Source organism: Kogia breviceps, chromosome 13, assembly GCF_026419965.1.
Source record: "Kogia breviceps isolate mKogBre1 chromosome 13, mKogBre1 haplotype 1, whole genome shotgun sequence".
NCBI classification, from domain to species: Eukaryota; Metazoa; Chordata; class Mammalia; order Artiodactyla; family Physeteridae; genus Kogia; species Kogia breviceps.
In genome coordinates, this window is record NC_081322.1 from 2,285,529 (window position 1) to 2,299,386 (window position 13,858).

Below are 13,858 nucleotides of genomic sequence, written 5' to 3' on the forward strand. Positions count from 1 at the left end.
TTATAGGCAAGTGTTTTTCTGTCGAATAGCAGGAGAAGTTCATATTACCTTAGAGTTTTAAGGAAAGGGAATACTAAATGTAACCACAAACCATTGTGTAGATATCTATAAATGTGGAGTTTTAAAATGAGCAAGAGACTAAAATTTCATCGCCCTAATATACAGAAAACCCTGGGGAGTTGTTGAGGAACTCTTTGCGAGGGAGTAAATGATACGATCTTTTTCTAAATGCCAGGGGAGCCTAATAGTTCATGGAGTGCTGAAATGAATTATTATTGAATATAAATAACCACTTTCACAATTTACCTGCTTACCTAAGCTCTTTCAGCATATCAGGTTTTCTTAAAGTGAAGGGACAGCTGTTCTTATGTTTACCTTCTCACCTCAATCACTGGCATTAAAAATCGTTGAAAAATGCTGTTTTCAAAAATAGATGCCCTTAGTAATTTTTAAAAGCAGTCATTCCAGCTTTGCTGTTTATGAAGTTAGGACAAGGCCTGTGCTTTCTGCCGAGGGACATGGAACACCCCACCTGCAGGAATTTATGAGGGTGGGGTTAAGGTATTTCGAACCTCCATAATGGAAAGTTCCCTTTAGGATCCCCTTCAGAAACTATTGATTTTCCAGTACAGTGTGTACTTATCAGTAATGCCAAGATTTTGTGGCATCATCTGGCCATGTCATTAGAAAACGGCTGAAACCCTATTCTTTTTTTTTTTTCTTCTTTTAGCAAAATTCAACATAACGAGCTACACTAGGCACTATGGATAACGCCATTCTGTGCATTAATTCTGAATTGCGTAAGGTCTGGAGTATCTTCCTGTATATCTCTGCCAATAAGGTAAAGACGATCATGCTTCATTTGTTCTTTATTTTAATAGGAAATAATAAAAAAGTATTAAAATATCTGCATTTTAAAATCCAGTTATCAGAGAAGAGAAACAAATTCCATCAGGTTCAAGGCCCAAAGGCTGAATTAGAGTTTCCAGATTTTGTAAATAAAAATACACGATGCCCAGTTAGATTTGAAATTCAGAGAAGCCATAATTTTTTTTAAGTGTTAAGTATGTCCCATGCAATATTTTGGACATACTTATACTGAAAACTTATCTGTATTTATCTGAGATTCAAATTTAACTGGGAGTCCTGTATTTTATCAGGTAACCCTATAACCTATATGGGATTACAAAATAAGGCTGAAAAGGTTTCCTAGCATACAGTTAGAGTCCAGAACACTTTATAACTTGTTAATATCTAACTTCAGGTACCATGAAACACTCACTGCATTCACAGAGAGTATGTGTAGCAGCAAACCCTTTGCAACATGGTTCATTCATTAAATATTTGCTGAATGACTTTTATGTGTTTAGTTTGTGCTAGACTCTGAGACCCCAAAGAAGTGAAAGGACTCGTCCGTTGACCTTTAGAAGGCTAGGTTCAACTTACAAGTAGAACTTACTTGCTGAAATTTAATTTTTTCAGCTACCCTGGGGTTAATTACTCACGAGGCTTAGCTCTGCATGGGGTACCATAAAGAACCCTGTGGACTAATGGGGAGTCTGGACGAGGGTAGTAGCCCTTGAAATGTGCCTTCTTGGGAGCTTTCAGAGGCAGATCTCCCCACAGGTAGCCCCTGTGTGGACAGGCAGTAGCCATTTGCTTGTTTGGGCAGGAAAGGATAAAAAGTAGGTGTTTTGCAGTTTCTGTAGAGGGAAGCAAAAATTCTCCCTAAGCTTCTGGACACTTGCATCCTCTTTTCAAAACCACTGTGAAAATCTTTAGGGCTTAACTAGAATGCACCTTGAAATTTTATTGCCCTATAATCCTGTTTGCTGCAGCACATTAAAATTCCCTTGAATGTTTCTTATGTAACCGTGTCTGGTTAACTGTCATCTTGAAGTTATTACAACTTAGTCTTTGCTGCTTTTTTTTTTTCTCCAGAGCTGTGAAAGTCCTTTTCTCAGATGCTTCTAACACACCAAATGCACCACGCACCCCAGACCTTACCCCCTCCCAATTTGTGTAGCACCAGTTGTGTTGTCAGTCTGGGTATTTGTTTTGTCAGGGTAGAGATCTTATTTAAGGAACATTTCTAACTGTCATTGGTTATTTATGTACTCCCCTGGCCTGCATTGGGTATGAGAAATCCACAGCTTTCACCATCATCAAAACATTTAATAAATACTTTCTCATGCCCTTGGCTTGATGCTCTGTGAAGAGTTACAAAGGGTTGTACAAAGCTGGCTCCTTTCACTAGCAGTCTTAATTGAAAAGTGAAACAGGGATATGAACAAACAAATAAAACACAAAGCAGCAGTGAATTTGCCAAACTATGAGTGGCCAAGCTCGTTCCCACTTTAGAGCATCTGCTGGTTGTTCCAGCTCCTTGGAAAGCTCTTTCTCCAGATTTTTGCATCTCTTGTACCCTCACTTTATTATTATTATTATTACCATCATCAGTTATTGAAATGTTAGTTTCTCAGAGAGAGCCTCCTACTTAAAATAGAGTTTCCCTCTGGCATTTTTACCAAGTTACTCTAAGCCTTTATCCTAATTTTAGATGCCTATTATCAGTACATCTGTCTCTACCTGAAATTGTATTATAAATGGCTTTATTTCTTGATTTATGGTTCATTTGTCACCATAGAATGAAGCTCCATAAAGGCCAAGAACTTTGTGTAATTTACCACCATGTTCTTAAGTTCCAAAGTAACGCCTACTATGCAGGATATGCTTGTTAAATTTTGGTGAGTGAATGAATGACCAAACCCCATTTGGCTGAGGATGAGAGGTGCAGCGAAAATATCTATTGGGGAAGGTGGTAAAGAAGATGTAAAAAGGGGTCCAGAGGAGACCCGGTTGGAAAAATTCCAGTCTTGAGGTAGGAATGGAGCACCAAATAGGAGAGATATGGTGTCTGTGGGGATGTTTAGGGCAGGAGTCTTCAAACCTCTTCTTGGTTCCTGTGATCAAGCAGTTGAGAACAGTGGGCCAGCTTGTGTGGACGGCACTTATGTGGCCTGGTGCTTAGGACAAGAGTGACAGGAAGCCCACCTTCTAGTGCCCACGGGTCTGTTCTCTTTGTTCCCAAATCAAACCTCATCTGGCAGCCCGGTAAACTGAGGACTTCAGTTGTCCTGGGCCGTGACTAGCCTCTGTTTCATCACCTGCTACATCTCTCAGAACTCAGGAATCCCTGAGAGAAGTTTTCCAGACAACGAGTACAGAGACTGAGGTCTGTCTCCTCTTTGAAGTAAGGGTAGAGGCCAGTGTATAAAGGGAAGCGTGTTCATTAGCCCTTTCAGCTGATGAGACTGTTGGCGTTTCCACTGGCATCTTCAGCTGGTCAAGCCTCACGGAACAAACAGTCCTATCGTGGGGCGTTGTACGTGTCACGACCATTTGTTGCTGATGTTTCAGGAGTGTCCCAATTGCAGGATGCTGTTGTGTTGTCAGACCCAGTGCGTGCCATGGTGTTGCAGATGGTCACAGTAAGGCTTCTGATTCTAGGTGAGGTTTATAGAGCCTCACCTAGAATCAGAAGCCTTGCCAAAGATGTTGAAGATCTGGTGCAATAAGGATCCCGGACTTCGAGAAATCATTTAAAAGTTAGTTTCAGACTTTCATTATTGTCACTTGTATTCATTAAAACTCACTTGAACTCTCTCCATCTTGTCCTAAGTCCCAAACCACTTAAGCCATGGCGATTTTCATGAGAAGGGATGTCGGGAGGGAAATTGGTCGAGAGGAGTGAAACAAGCATGATATATTTCATAAAAAGTGCTGAGCATTTCATATAAAGCTCCATTATAAAGCAGGTAGGCGTGGGGCTTCTGAATCAACTCAAGGTTTGAAGAGCCAGTTGACGAAATCTCTAAAAGATGGGCATACAAACAGATAGTTTTTCCTCATGTCCATGAAAGGACAACCTTCGACAGTGTGTGCATGCCAGGATTCTGACTCCCAGCTCCACGAGAAGTCTTCCACTGCTCTGGCTCCCCGTCCCCTGCGTGTGCGTGCGTGTGCGCGTGCGCGTGCGCGTGCACGTGCGCGTGCGAGATCTTTCCCGGCCATTTGGAGGGAGGACGTGACGTTTGTTGAGTTCTTCCTTGGGGTCAGGATGCTTCGCACTTGACGTACGTCATCTATCATCTTGTTAATAGCTAATAGTACCAGCATCCTCACCACTTTACTGAGTAGGAAATGGAATTTAGGAGGGATTGAGTTCTAGCTCTCCAGCTGGAAGGGAGAAGAGGGAGGACCCCAGGGCGAGTCTTGAACTTCACGTTCTTTGCTCTGTCCTAACCTCTGCACCCCCTCCCACCCCTCACCCTCGGCTGTAGATGGTCACTTCTGCAGTTTCTCTGCATCCTCTAAACTGAAGAGCAGGAGAAAGAATGCGCAGCACAACCCAGCTGAGTTAGCGTGAACCCTAAGAAAAAGTGGTTCTACCATGTGAACATCTGTGAACAGACGTGCCTGCTCTGCGATAGCAGCCCTTACAGACAGTGTATATCAGTAGTACATGTTCAACTTGATTAAATAATTGTGTTTTCCACTTAATCATCAAAATAATCCTGAGAATTAGATTAAAGGGTATTAGGATAATCTCACTTTTAAGGTAAAAAAAAAAAAAATGAGACCCAGAGAGACAGAGCTTGTACATGAGACGTAAAGGCCTTTAGAACTTGTTCGGTGATTACCCAGAGGGAGACTATTTCTGCTTGAGACACACAAGGCAAATTGGTATCCAGGTCCTCCTACCCCCTCTGTCAGCCATCTATCCAAATGGCAGGTGCATCGTAGCAACGCAGCAGGTAGAAGATTCAGAAAGAGCATCTGAGCTTTTCTTATACGATGAGATCACGTAAATTGCCTATTGTGAGTGGATTACCTGACAAAAAATAAGCATGATTTAAATTTTTAGTTTGCACTCAGAATTCAGCAAACTACTGCAGTGCTGTCAAAGCTGTTTTCCGTATGTCCTATTACAGAGAATGGGCCACTTAATCTTTAAAAAGTGATTAATTAGCCTGGCTTACATCACGTCTTACTGACAGTGCTTGCTACCAGCTGGCTGCTTTTGAATCTGGGGTTTTTTTTTTTTCTTCTTCTTATTTGAAGAAAATGTCTGAAAGGAAAGGTAAAGAGTGTAATGAGGCATGCTAACCTCCGACAAAACTCTGAATACATTTCGATAATTCCTGAAATGTTCATTAGTTTTCTTGTGCTGCAGGCTGATCACACCTGTTTACTTTTGCCGCCCGAAACGTTCCTTAGCATTTTTCTCCTAGTCTGCAGTGTCTGCCTAATGATGCCACAAGCCCTTCTCAATACACAATGTCAACAGGATTCTTTGTCACTTGGTAAATAGTCGAGGGTGATTGGGGGCGAAGGGCAAGACCAGAGTTGAGGACCTGGATTCTAGTTCTGTACTAGTACTAGCTGATGTATTTCTAAGATGGCAATTAAGGACCCCCATTCATGTGATTTTTATTTAGCCTTGAGGGATGCAAGAACATCTGTAATTTTTACATAGTGTTTCTGAAGCACAGCTCTGCTCGGAGCCCCTGCTGTGCAGATGTCAATAGTGCCCACTCTACGTGACTTAGCCTAGACCTTCTAGAAAGCAGAGCCTGAGGCAGTGATTATGTTCCCGATGGCTTATTTGCCAGATGCAACGACAGGATGCTGAGGTAGGGAACAGGTGTAATTTGTTGCAACCCAGTGTGTCACCATGCTGGCTACTGCATCACAGGGTTTCACAAAGCAACACAATAGCTAATTCAGCAAGCGTGTTCAAACAGCAGGAGAGAATCCTCCAGAAAGTTTGAAAGGAGGCATTGTACCTTGGAGTAGTACATAGGAGAGAGAAAGGAAGGGAAATTTATCTCCTTGTCCTCCTTTTCCTACTGGTCAAGTTTTAGCCCTTGGGGAACTACCTCTTCTACATTTCCAGTTGTCTGTCTGGCCCCTGAGTGGCTGTTCAGGAGAATAGGTCTCCTGTCCTGCAGGGGGTGCTTCAGCCAATTCCAAAGGTAGAGTGGATTGGGCAACAGGTGGGGTGCTGACTCAGAAAGAGAGGGAGAAGGTGGTCAGGGTTTGTATTTGACCATGCAGTATCGCCACTGGAGGAGGGAAGAGACCACTGAGGGATTATTTCAGTATGTCAAGAAGATAGAGTTGAATTTAAAGAGAAGGTGGAAAATTGCAGGAGGATAGGAGCCATGCAGAAGGTATCAAGGAAAGAAAAATTAGTGTTGAACATTATTGATTGGCCCTTGACATCTCTTCCCATCTTCCTGTATTCTCCCCTATATCCCAGGAATTGGAAGACAAAAAATTCCATTTACCAGACTCCCTTGCAACTCGGGCTGTGGTTTTGCCAGTAGGAGGCAGTTGCATAAAATGTGGCAGAAAGGCCTTTCTTATGTCACTGTGATACCAAGTTCCTGGAGCTGTGTGTATTGGTGACAACAGTAGTTTTCTGCAACTCTGGATTGCAGCTATGGCTGTGTGATTTTATTTTATTTTATTTTATTATTTTTTTGCGGTACGTGGGCCTCTCACTGCTGTGGCCTCTCCCTTTGCGGAGCACAGGCTCTGCACACGCAGGCTCAGTGGCCATGGCTCACAGGCCCAGCCGCTCCACGGCCTGTAGGATCTTCCCAGACTGGGGCACGAACCCGCGTCCCCTGCATCGGCAGGCGGACTCTCAACCACTGCGCCACCAGGGAAGCCCCATGGCTGTGTGATTTTAAAACCAAGAGTCCAGTGGGGCCCTCTGCCTTCCCTTCTCTCAAACCTCACAAAGATTTTGTAGGTACCCTCTTTCTGCATTTAAACCCTTTATGAGTGAGATGTCTGGAGCAGTTTCTGCTTTCTGTAACACAACCAGACAGAAGCACTGAGAGCAAAGTAGGCTTTGTGGGAGCCTGATGCCCGGAGCCTCACTTTCTGCTCCTCATCTCCAGCCATCATCAGCCCCGGGATGGGAAGGGCCAGCAACGGCAAGGTTGCAGGGCTGAAAGGGCTCAGAAGATGGGGTCAAACTTTCAGGCTTCAATTCTGGTCCCACCAGAATTGCTTACAACATATTTACATGTTGCTTACAACATATTTAACTTTAGACAAGGTACTTAACCTCTTTGGATTTTTGTTTCCTCAATGTACAAATGGACTAGTAGTAAATAACTCTAAATAACTTAGGTCGTTGCTATACCGACTTAATGAGATAATGGGTATAACGTTTCTTTTAACAGCTGTAATATGTTTTAAATCTGAAAACTTTAAAACATCAGTACTTCAAGTAATCCATGTTGTAGATTGTCACCAAGACTAGAATGAACCTGCCCAAACGGTTCCAGACCCCAAGAGCTGTTGGCTCACCACTGCACCCCCAGTTGCTAATACAGAGCTTAATGAATGTTTATGGAATGAATGATTGACAGGTACTGGGCAGCTTATATGCGGACTGTGCGTTGCAGGTGGGGAAGTAAGAATAGACCAATGTTTGGTTTTATTCATGAATGGCCAACCCTCTCCTCTCTAGGGTGTGTGGAAAGCATTTAAGGGACTCATTGATTAAGTCTCGCCCCCTTTTGGTTGGTGACCTAATCAAGTGTTTGGGGTTGTCAGTGCATTTTCTTCAATATGAGTTTTTTTTAAATAAAGTTATTTATTTTCTTTTTGGCTGCGTTGGGTCTTCGTTGCTGTGCACAGGCTTTCTTTAGTTGCGGCGAGCGGGGACTACTCTTCGTTGTGGTGCGCGGGCTTCTCATTGCGGTGCTTATCTTGTGGCAGAGCACGGGCTCTGGGTGCATGGGCTTCAGTAGTTGTGGCACGTGGGCTCAGTAGTTGCGGCTTGCGGGCTGTAGAGCACACGCTCTGTAGTTATGATGCACGGGCTTAGTTGCTCCACGGCATGTGGGATCTTCCCAGACCAGGGCTTGAACCCATGTGCCCTGCATTGGCAGGTGGATTTTTAACCACTGCGCCACCAGGGAAGTCCTTCAATACATGTTTGAAGTACTCAATATGTAGTTTTCTTACCAAATCTAATTGATGCAATGGAGATCTGATTGTCAGGAACCTGTGGAGGATGTATGAATGTATACCTGTTTTTCTCACTTGTCTGTCTTATAAAGTGGTACCACAGAGAGTCTCAGTTTCCCATGTACCAGGATCTCCCCAGGACCTTGTTATAGAACTTGCTTTCCTTGCACATCTCCATCTCTAACCAGCTCTGTGGGTGATTTTGAGGCACAGAGAAGTGTGGGAACCACTGGTATGGTGGCTTCACACATTTTGTCTAGTGAGAAAACATTTTTGCATGACCACCTTACACTTGTGTAACAAACAATATATTACATGTACTTTGATTTGCATTACACAAGAGCATTAAGAATTATAGTATGACTCCCAATTTACATAAGAGGAAAATGATGAACCCCATCTTCTTACTCCAAAATACAGTGGTATTTCTGTTGTGCATCTAGTTCTGTAATTTCAGTACAGCCTTTGTCATTAATCAGCTTTGTTATTTGTTCCTCTACACCTCAGCTGCCCCTCTTACAAATAACTTGAGGGTGGGCTGGGAGGGAGGAGTGGGAAGCTGGGAGATTGGATGGGGAGTGGGCTAGTTTTTTGCCTTGATCTTTTTTTTTTTTTTTTTTTTTTTGCGTTATGCGGGCCTCTCACTGTTGTGGCCTCTCCCGTTGCGGAGCACAGGCTCCGGACACGCAGGCCTAGCGGCCATGGCTCACGGGCTTAGTTGCTCCGCGGCATGTGGGATCTTCCCGGACCAGGGCACGAACCCGTGTCTCCTGCATCGGCAGGCGGATTCTCAACCACTGCGCCCCCAGGGAAGCCCTTTTTGCCTTGATCTTGACTGAAAGAATAACATTTACAGGCAGGACACGTATTTTTGACTCGTCTCTCAAATTTAAAAATGTAATTCGTCCTTTTCTATAACAACAACCGCAACAGAAATCGATAGTTAACATTAGTTGAGCACTCATTTCAGGGCAGGCATGGTGCTGAGAGCTTTACATCCTTCGCTGACTCCTCAAAACAGCCTATAAGTCAGACATCATTATTGGCACCATATGCAAGAGTAGGAACTGAAAGAAGCTCAGTAGTTACCTAAAGGTACAGACTGTAAGTGGGAGAGCAGTGGGCCAACTCCAGAAGTTTAACCTCCACGGTGGCTTGCAAGGTGGTGATCCTGACCAATGCACAATGCCCCCAGGAAGTATCACTGAGTACAGGCAACTAGGTGGAGCTCATTATGGGGACTTTCTGGGACCCAATTGAATTTATTAAAAAGAGAAATGCTTCATGAATTGGTGCATTTTAACTGCTATTTGTAACAAATTATTTGCATGGCTGATACCAAAGTAGAGAAAAATTTACCTAAAATTTCCAAGGCCTCCTTCTATTCCAAAAGTCCCTGTTGTTTGCTAAATGATTAAAAAAGGAAAAAGATTAAGTAAATACCATACTTCCTCAAACCTTAGCACTTTTAATCTGTTCCTGACTAGTGTGCTGTCTAATCACTTGGAACTTCAGAGCTATTATCTAAATAGTTCACATTCTGACTCCAGGAGTTTTCAAAGTTGGGTTAGCATGATAACCTTTCTGGAGCAGGGAAAAAATCTTAGAATTTCTATGTTTAAATTTCACAATTTGTATGGAAACACAAAAGACCCCGAATAGCCAAAGCAATTTTGAGAAAGAAAAATGGAGCTGTAGGAATCAGGCTCCCTGACTTCAGACAATACTACAAGGCTACAGTAATCAAGACAGTATGGTACTGGCACAAAAACAGAAATATAGATCAATGGAACAGGATAGAAAGCCCAGAGATAAACCCACACACATATGGTCACCTTATTTTTGATAAAGGAGGAAGAATATACAATGGAGAAAAGACAGCCTCTTCACTAAGTGGTGCTTGGAAAACTGGACAGCTACATGTAAAGGAATGAAATTAGAACACTCCCTAACACCATGCACAAAAATAAGCTCAAAATGGATTAAAGACCTAAATGTAAGGCCAGACACTATCAAACTCTTAGAGGAAAACATAGGTAGAACACTCCATAACATAAATCACAGCAAGATTCTTTTTGACCCACCTCCTAGAGAAATGGAAATAAAAACAAAAATTAACAAATGGGACCTAATGAAACTTAAAAGCTTTTTGCACAGCAAAGGAAACCATAAACAAGATGAAAGACAACCCTCAGAATGGGAGAAAATATTTTCACACGAAGCAACTGACAAAGGATTAATCTCCAAAATATACAAGCAGCTCAGGCAGCTCAATATCAGAAAAACAAACAACCCAATCCGAAAATGGGCAGAAGACCTAAATAGACATTTCTCCAAAGAAGATATACAGATTGCCAACAAACACATGAAAGGATGCTCAACATCACTAATCAGTAGAGAAATGCAAATCAAAACTACAATGAGGTATCACCTCACACCAGTCAGAATGGCCATCATCAAAAAATCTACAAACAATAAATGCTGGAGAGGGTGTGGAAAAAAGGGAGCCCTCTTGAACTGTTGGTGGGAATGTAAATTGATACAGCCACCATGGAGAACAGTATGGAAGTTCCTCAAAAAACTTAAAATAGAACTACCCTACGACCCAGCAATCCCACTACTGGGCATATAACCTGAGAAAACCATAATTCAAAAAGAGTCATGTACCACAATGTTCATTGCAGCTCTATGTACAATAGCCAGGACATGGAAGCAACCTAAGTGTCCATCGACAGACGAATGGATAAAGAAGATGTGGCACATATATACAATGCAATATTACTCAGCCATAAAAAGAAACGAAACTGAGTTATTTGTAGTGAGGTGGATGGACCTAGAGTCTGTCATACAGAGTGAAGTAAGTCAGAAAGAGAAAAACAAATACCATATGCTTACACATATATATGCAATCTAAAAAGAAAAAATGGTTCTGAAGAACCTCAGGGCAGGACAAGAATAAAAACGCAGATGTAGAGAATGGACTTGAGGACACAGGGAGGGGGAAGGGTAAGCTGGGACGAAGTGAGAGAGTGGCAGGGACATATATACACTACCAAACGTAGAGTGGATAGCTAGTGGGAAGCAGCCGCACAGCACAGGGAGATCAGCTCTGTGCTTTGTGACCACCTAGAGGGGTGGGATGGGGAGGGTGGGAGGGAGACGCAAGAGGGAGGAGATATGGGGACATATGTATATATATAACTGATTCACTTTGTTGTAAAGCAGAAACTAACACACCACAGTAAAGCAATTATACTCAAAATAAAGATGTTAAAAAAGAAAAGTGGCTGAAACTTAGAGGCCTGGCATAAAAAGAATTTCTATTTTTAACTGATCCTTCGAAAAGTTTATATTCGCATATAATGCATTAGTGTAGTCGTGTGTGTTAAATCAATGACTAATTAAACAAACAGTTATTGAGGGTGGTCAAAAAATTTGGAGACCACCAATTTAGCCATTTTTCTTTTCTTATTTTTTGATTTAATTCTTATTTTTTTATTGGACTATAGTTGATTTACAATATTGTGTTAGTTTCAGGTGTACAGCAAAGTGGTTGGTTTATACATATACATCTATCCATTCTTTTTCAGATTCTTTTCCCGTATAGGTTATTACAGAGTCTTGAGTAGAGTTCCCTGTGCTCTACAGTAGGTCCTGTGGATTATCTATTTTATACACAGTAGTGGGAATATGTTAATTCCAATCTCCTAGTTCATCCTTCCCCCACCACCTTTACCCTACGTGAAGCTGGTTTTCTCTACAGTAGAAGTAAGGTCTGTGTTCTACTTGTCTATTGTTATGTAGCAAACTACCCCCCAAATAGGTAGTGTAAAACAGTATCAATATTTACTTTTCTCACAAAGCTGACGTTTGGGCAGGGCTCATCGGGACTGGCTTGTGTCCACTCCATCAGGATGGCTTGGAAGCTGGGCTGGAGGCTGTCCATTCACAGGCCGGCTGTTGATGCCAGCTGGGGTCTGGGAGAACTCAAACACTTGGAGACAAAAATAGCTGGGGCTCCTAGGCCCCTCTCTCTTTCTCTCGGTGGTCTCTCCACGTGATCTCTCCAGCATGGCAGCTTCAGCTTAGCTGGATTTATTATAGAACCGCTTAGGGTGTCCAAGGTGCATGTCCCAAGGGAGAGAGCCAGGTGGAAGCCCGATGACCTTTTCTAATCCAGCCTCTGAAGTTGTCCCGGTTCATCTCTGCCACATCTTATTTTTCAGAAGTAAATCACTGGGAATCAGACTCCACTTTTTGATGGAAGGAGTGTCAAAGGCTTTTTCCATGCTTTGCTTAACCTGACTGGGGACCATCTAACTAAATCTGTGCCTTAAGCCGCAGGCTGGATGTGAACCGGAGGGGCTGAGCTGGTCTCCAGACTGAGTGGATTAAACCCACCTGTCTCTCTTCCGTTCCTGCATCTCTACCCCGGCACCCTCACAGGCCTGGGGAAACTCTGCCTGGCTTCTAGCCCGGTCCAGGAGTATTTGAAAAGGCATTTGGAGGTGGAAATGGAAAAGAATATTAAAAATAGACTAGGTGACACCCCACTGAAGGGGAAAGGATGACTGGATTCCTTTTTTCTATTCAGATAGGCCTGAGAGGAAGGAGTTCAGGATCCTCCACCAAAAATATCATGTATGTCAAAATGTCATCACAGGTATGTATGTTAATTTAAAAATGCATACCCCTTCCTTCAAAAGGTCATGTCAATACTAGGTATGTGTGCCTATGAAAAAGCATGTATACTTTCCATCAAAAGGTTATGCCAATAATAGATACATGTTCTAATAAAACTATGTACTTTTGCTGTAAGCATTTTCCTACTTGTAAGTTAGTTGGTGTTCCTAAAAGTATAGCCAACGAACACTTGAAATCACTTTCTGTTTTGCTCCTCCCAACATCTCAGATAAAGTAAATTTATAACCAGGGATTTGAGTAAAATCTCTTTTCTGTACATAATAAAACACTAAAAAAGAATTCCCTCATGGTAACCTACTCCATTGAGGTGATAGAGCTAAATGCTTTGATTTATGTAACTTACATTTAAGTCATAACTTGTAAGAGCATGTCTGTTCCTGAAATTATTCTAATTTCTGGTCTAAAGACTAATAACAGCTTCCTTTGACATTTGATCAAGTAGCTTAAAACTTAGAAGCCAGAGAAGAATGAAGAACAGTTGCAAGTTGTTCAGAGGAGAGTCTTTAAGATGATTAAAGGGTTGAGAAATAAGGTCCAACAAAGTGTAATTTATTGAGATTATTCAGCTTTTACAGGCAGAGTTGAGGGAATGACTCAATCCGACTTCTGTTGACCAGAACTCTCCCCTGCGCCCCCCGTATACAGCTCTACGCCAAGTGATGCCATAATTGGGATTCTGGAGTAGTGAAAATTTCTGTAATGGCTTTGATTCTGTCTGTGTCCTCTGCCACCAAGTTTAAGCTCACTAAATGTAATTTTAGTGCTTTCTAATACTTGGAAAGTGGGTAATCCATAGGAGCCTTATTCTCAGAACAAGCCAGAAAATAGGGGATTTTTACACTCTAAACTCTCAAACAGGAAGGTGTCTTGTTGTTCATCTCTATCTAATTGAGCCAGGAGCTTAATTTTGGTTAGTTTTAGTAAAAAAATAAAAAGTCCATAAAAATCAAGTTTATAGTTAATAATTACAGTGGAGTTTCTAGGCTGGTTTTTAAAGAATTTTCTGTAGTGGTTGCTAATCAGTTTTTCTCACCCTAAATGACTTAAATATTATGGTACCTTAAAATGCTGAAGATAGAAGTGATCTGTATATTTCTTT

The 13,858-nt window shown here is 42.1% G+C and overlaps 1 long non-coding RNA gene across 1 annotated transcript in view; it reads left to right on the plus strand.

The window, feature by feature from the left end:
* The first annotated feature begins 740 nt into the window (after positions 1–740).
* The window catches only part of LOC131768119 (uncharacterized), a 358,014-nt gene continuing 344,896 nt past the window's right edge, over positions 741–13,858 (plus strand). The window contains exon 1 of the long non-coding RNA XR_010836178.1: positions 741–841. This is a non-coding gene — a long non-coding RNA (uncharacterized lncRNA). The remainder of the gene's footprint in view (positions 842–13,858) is intronic.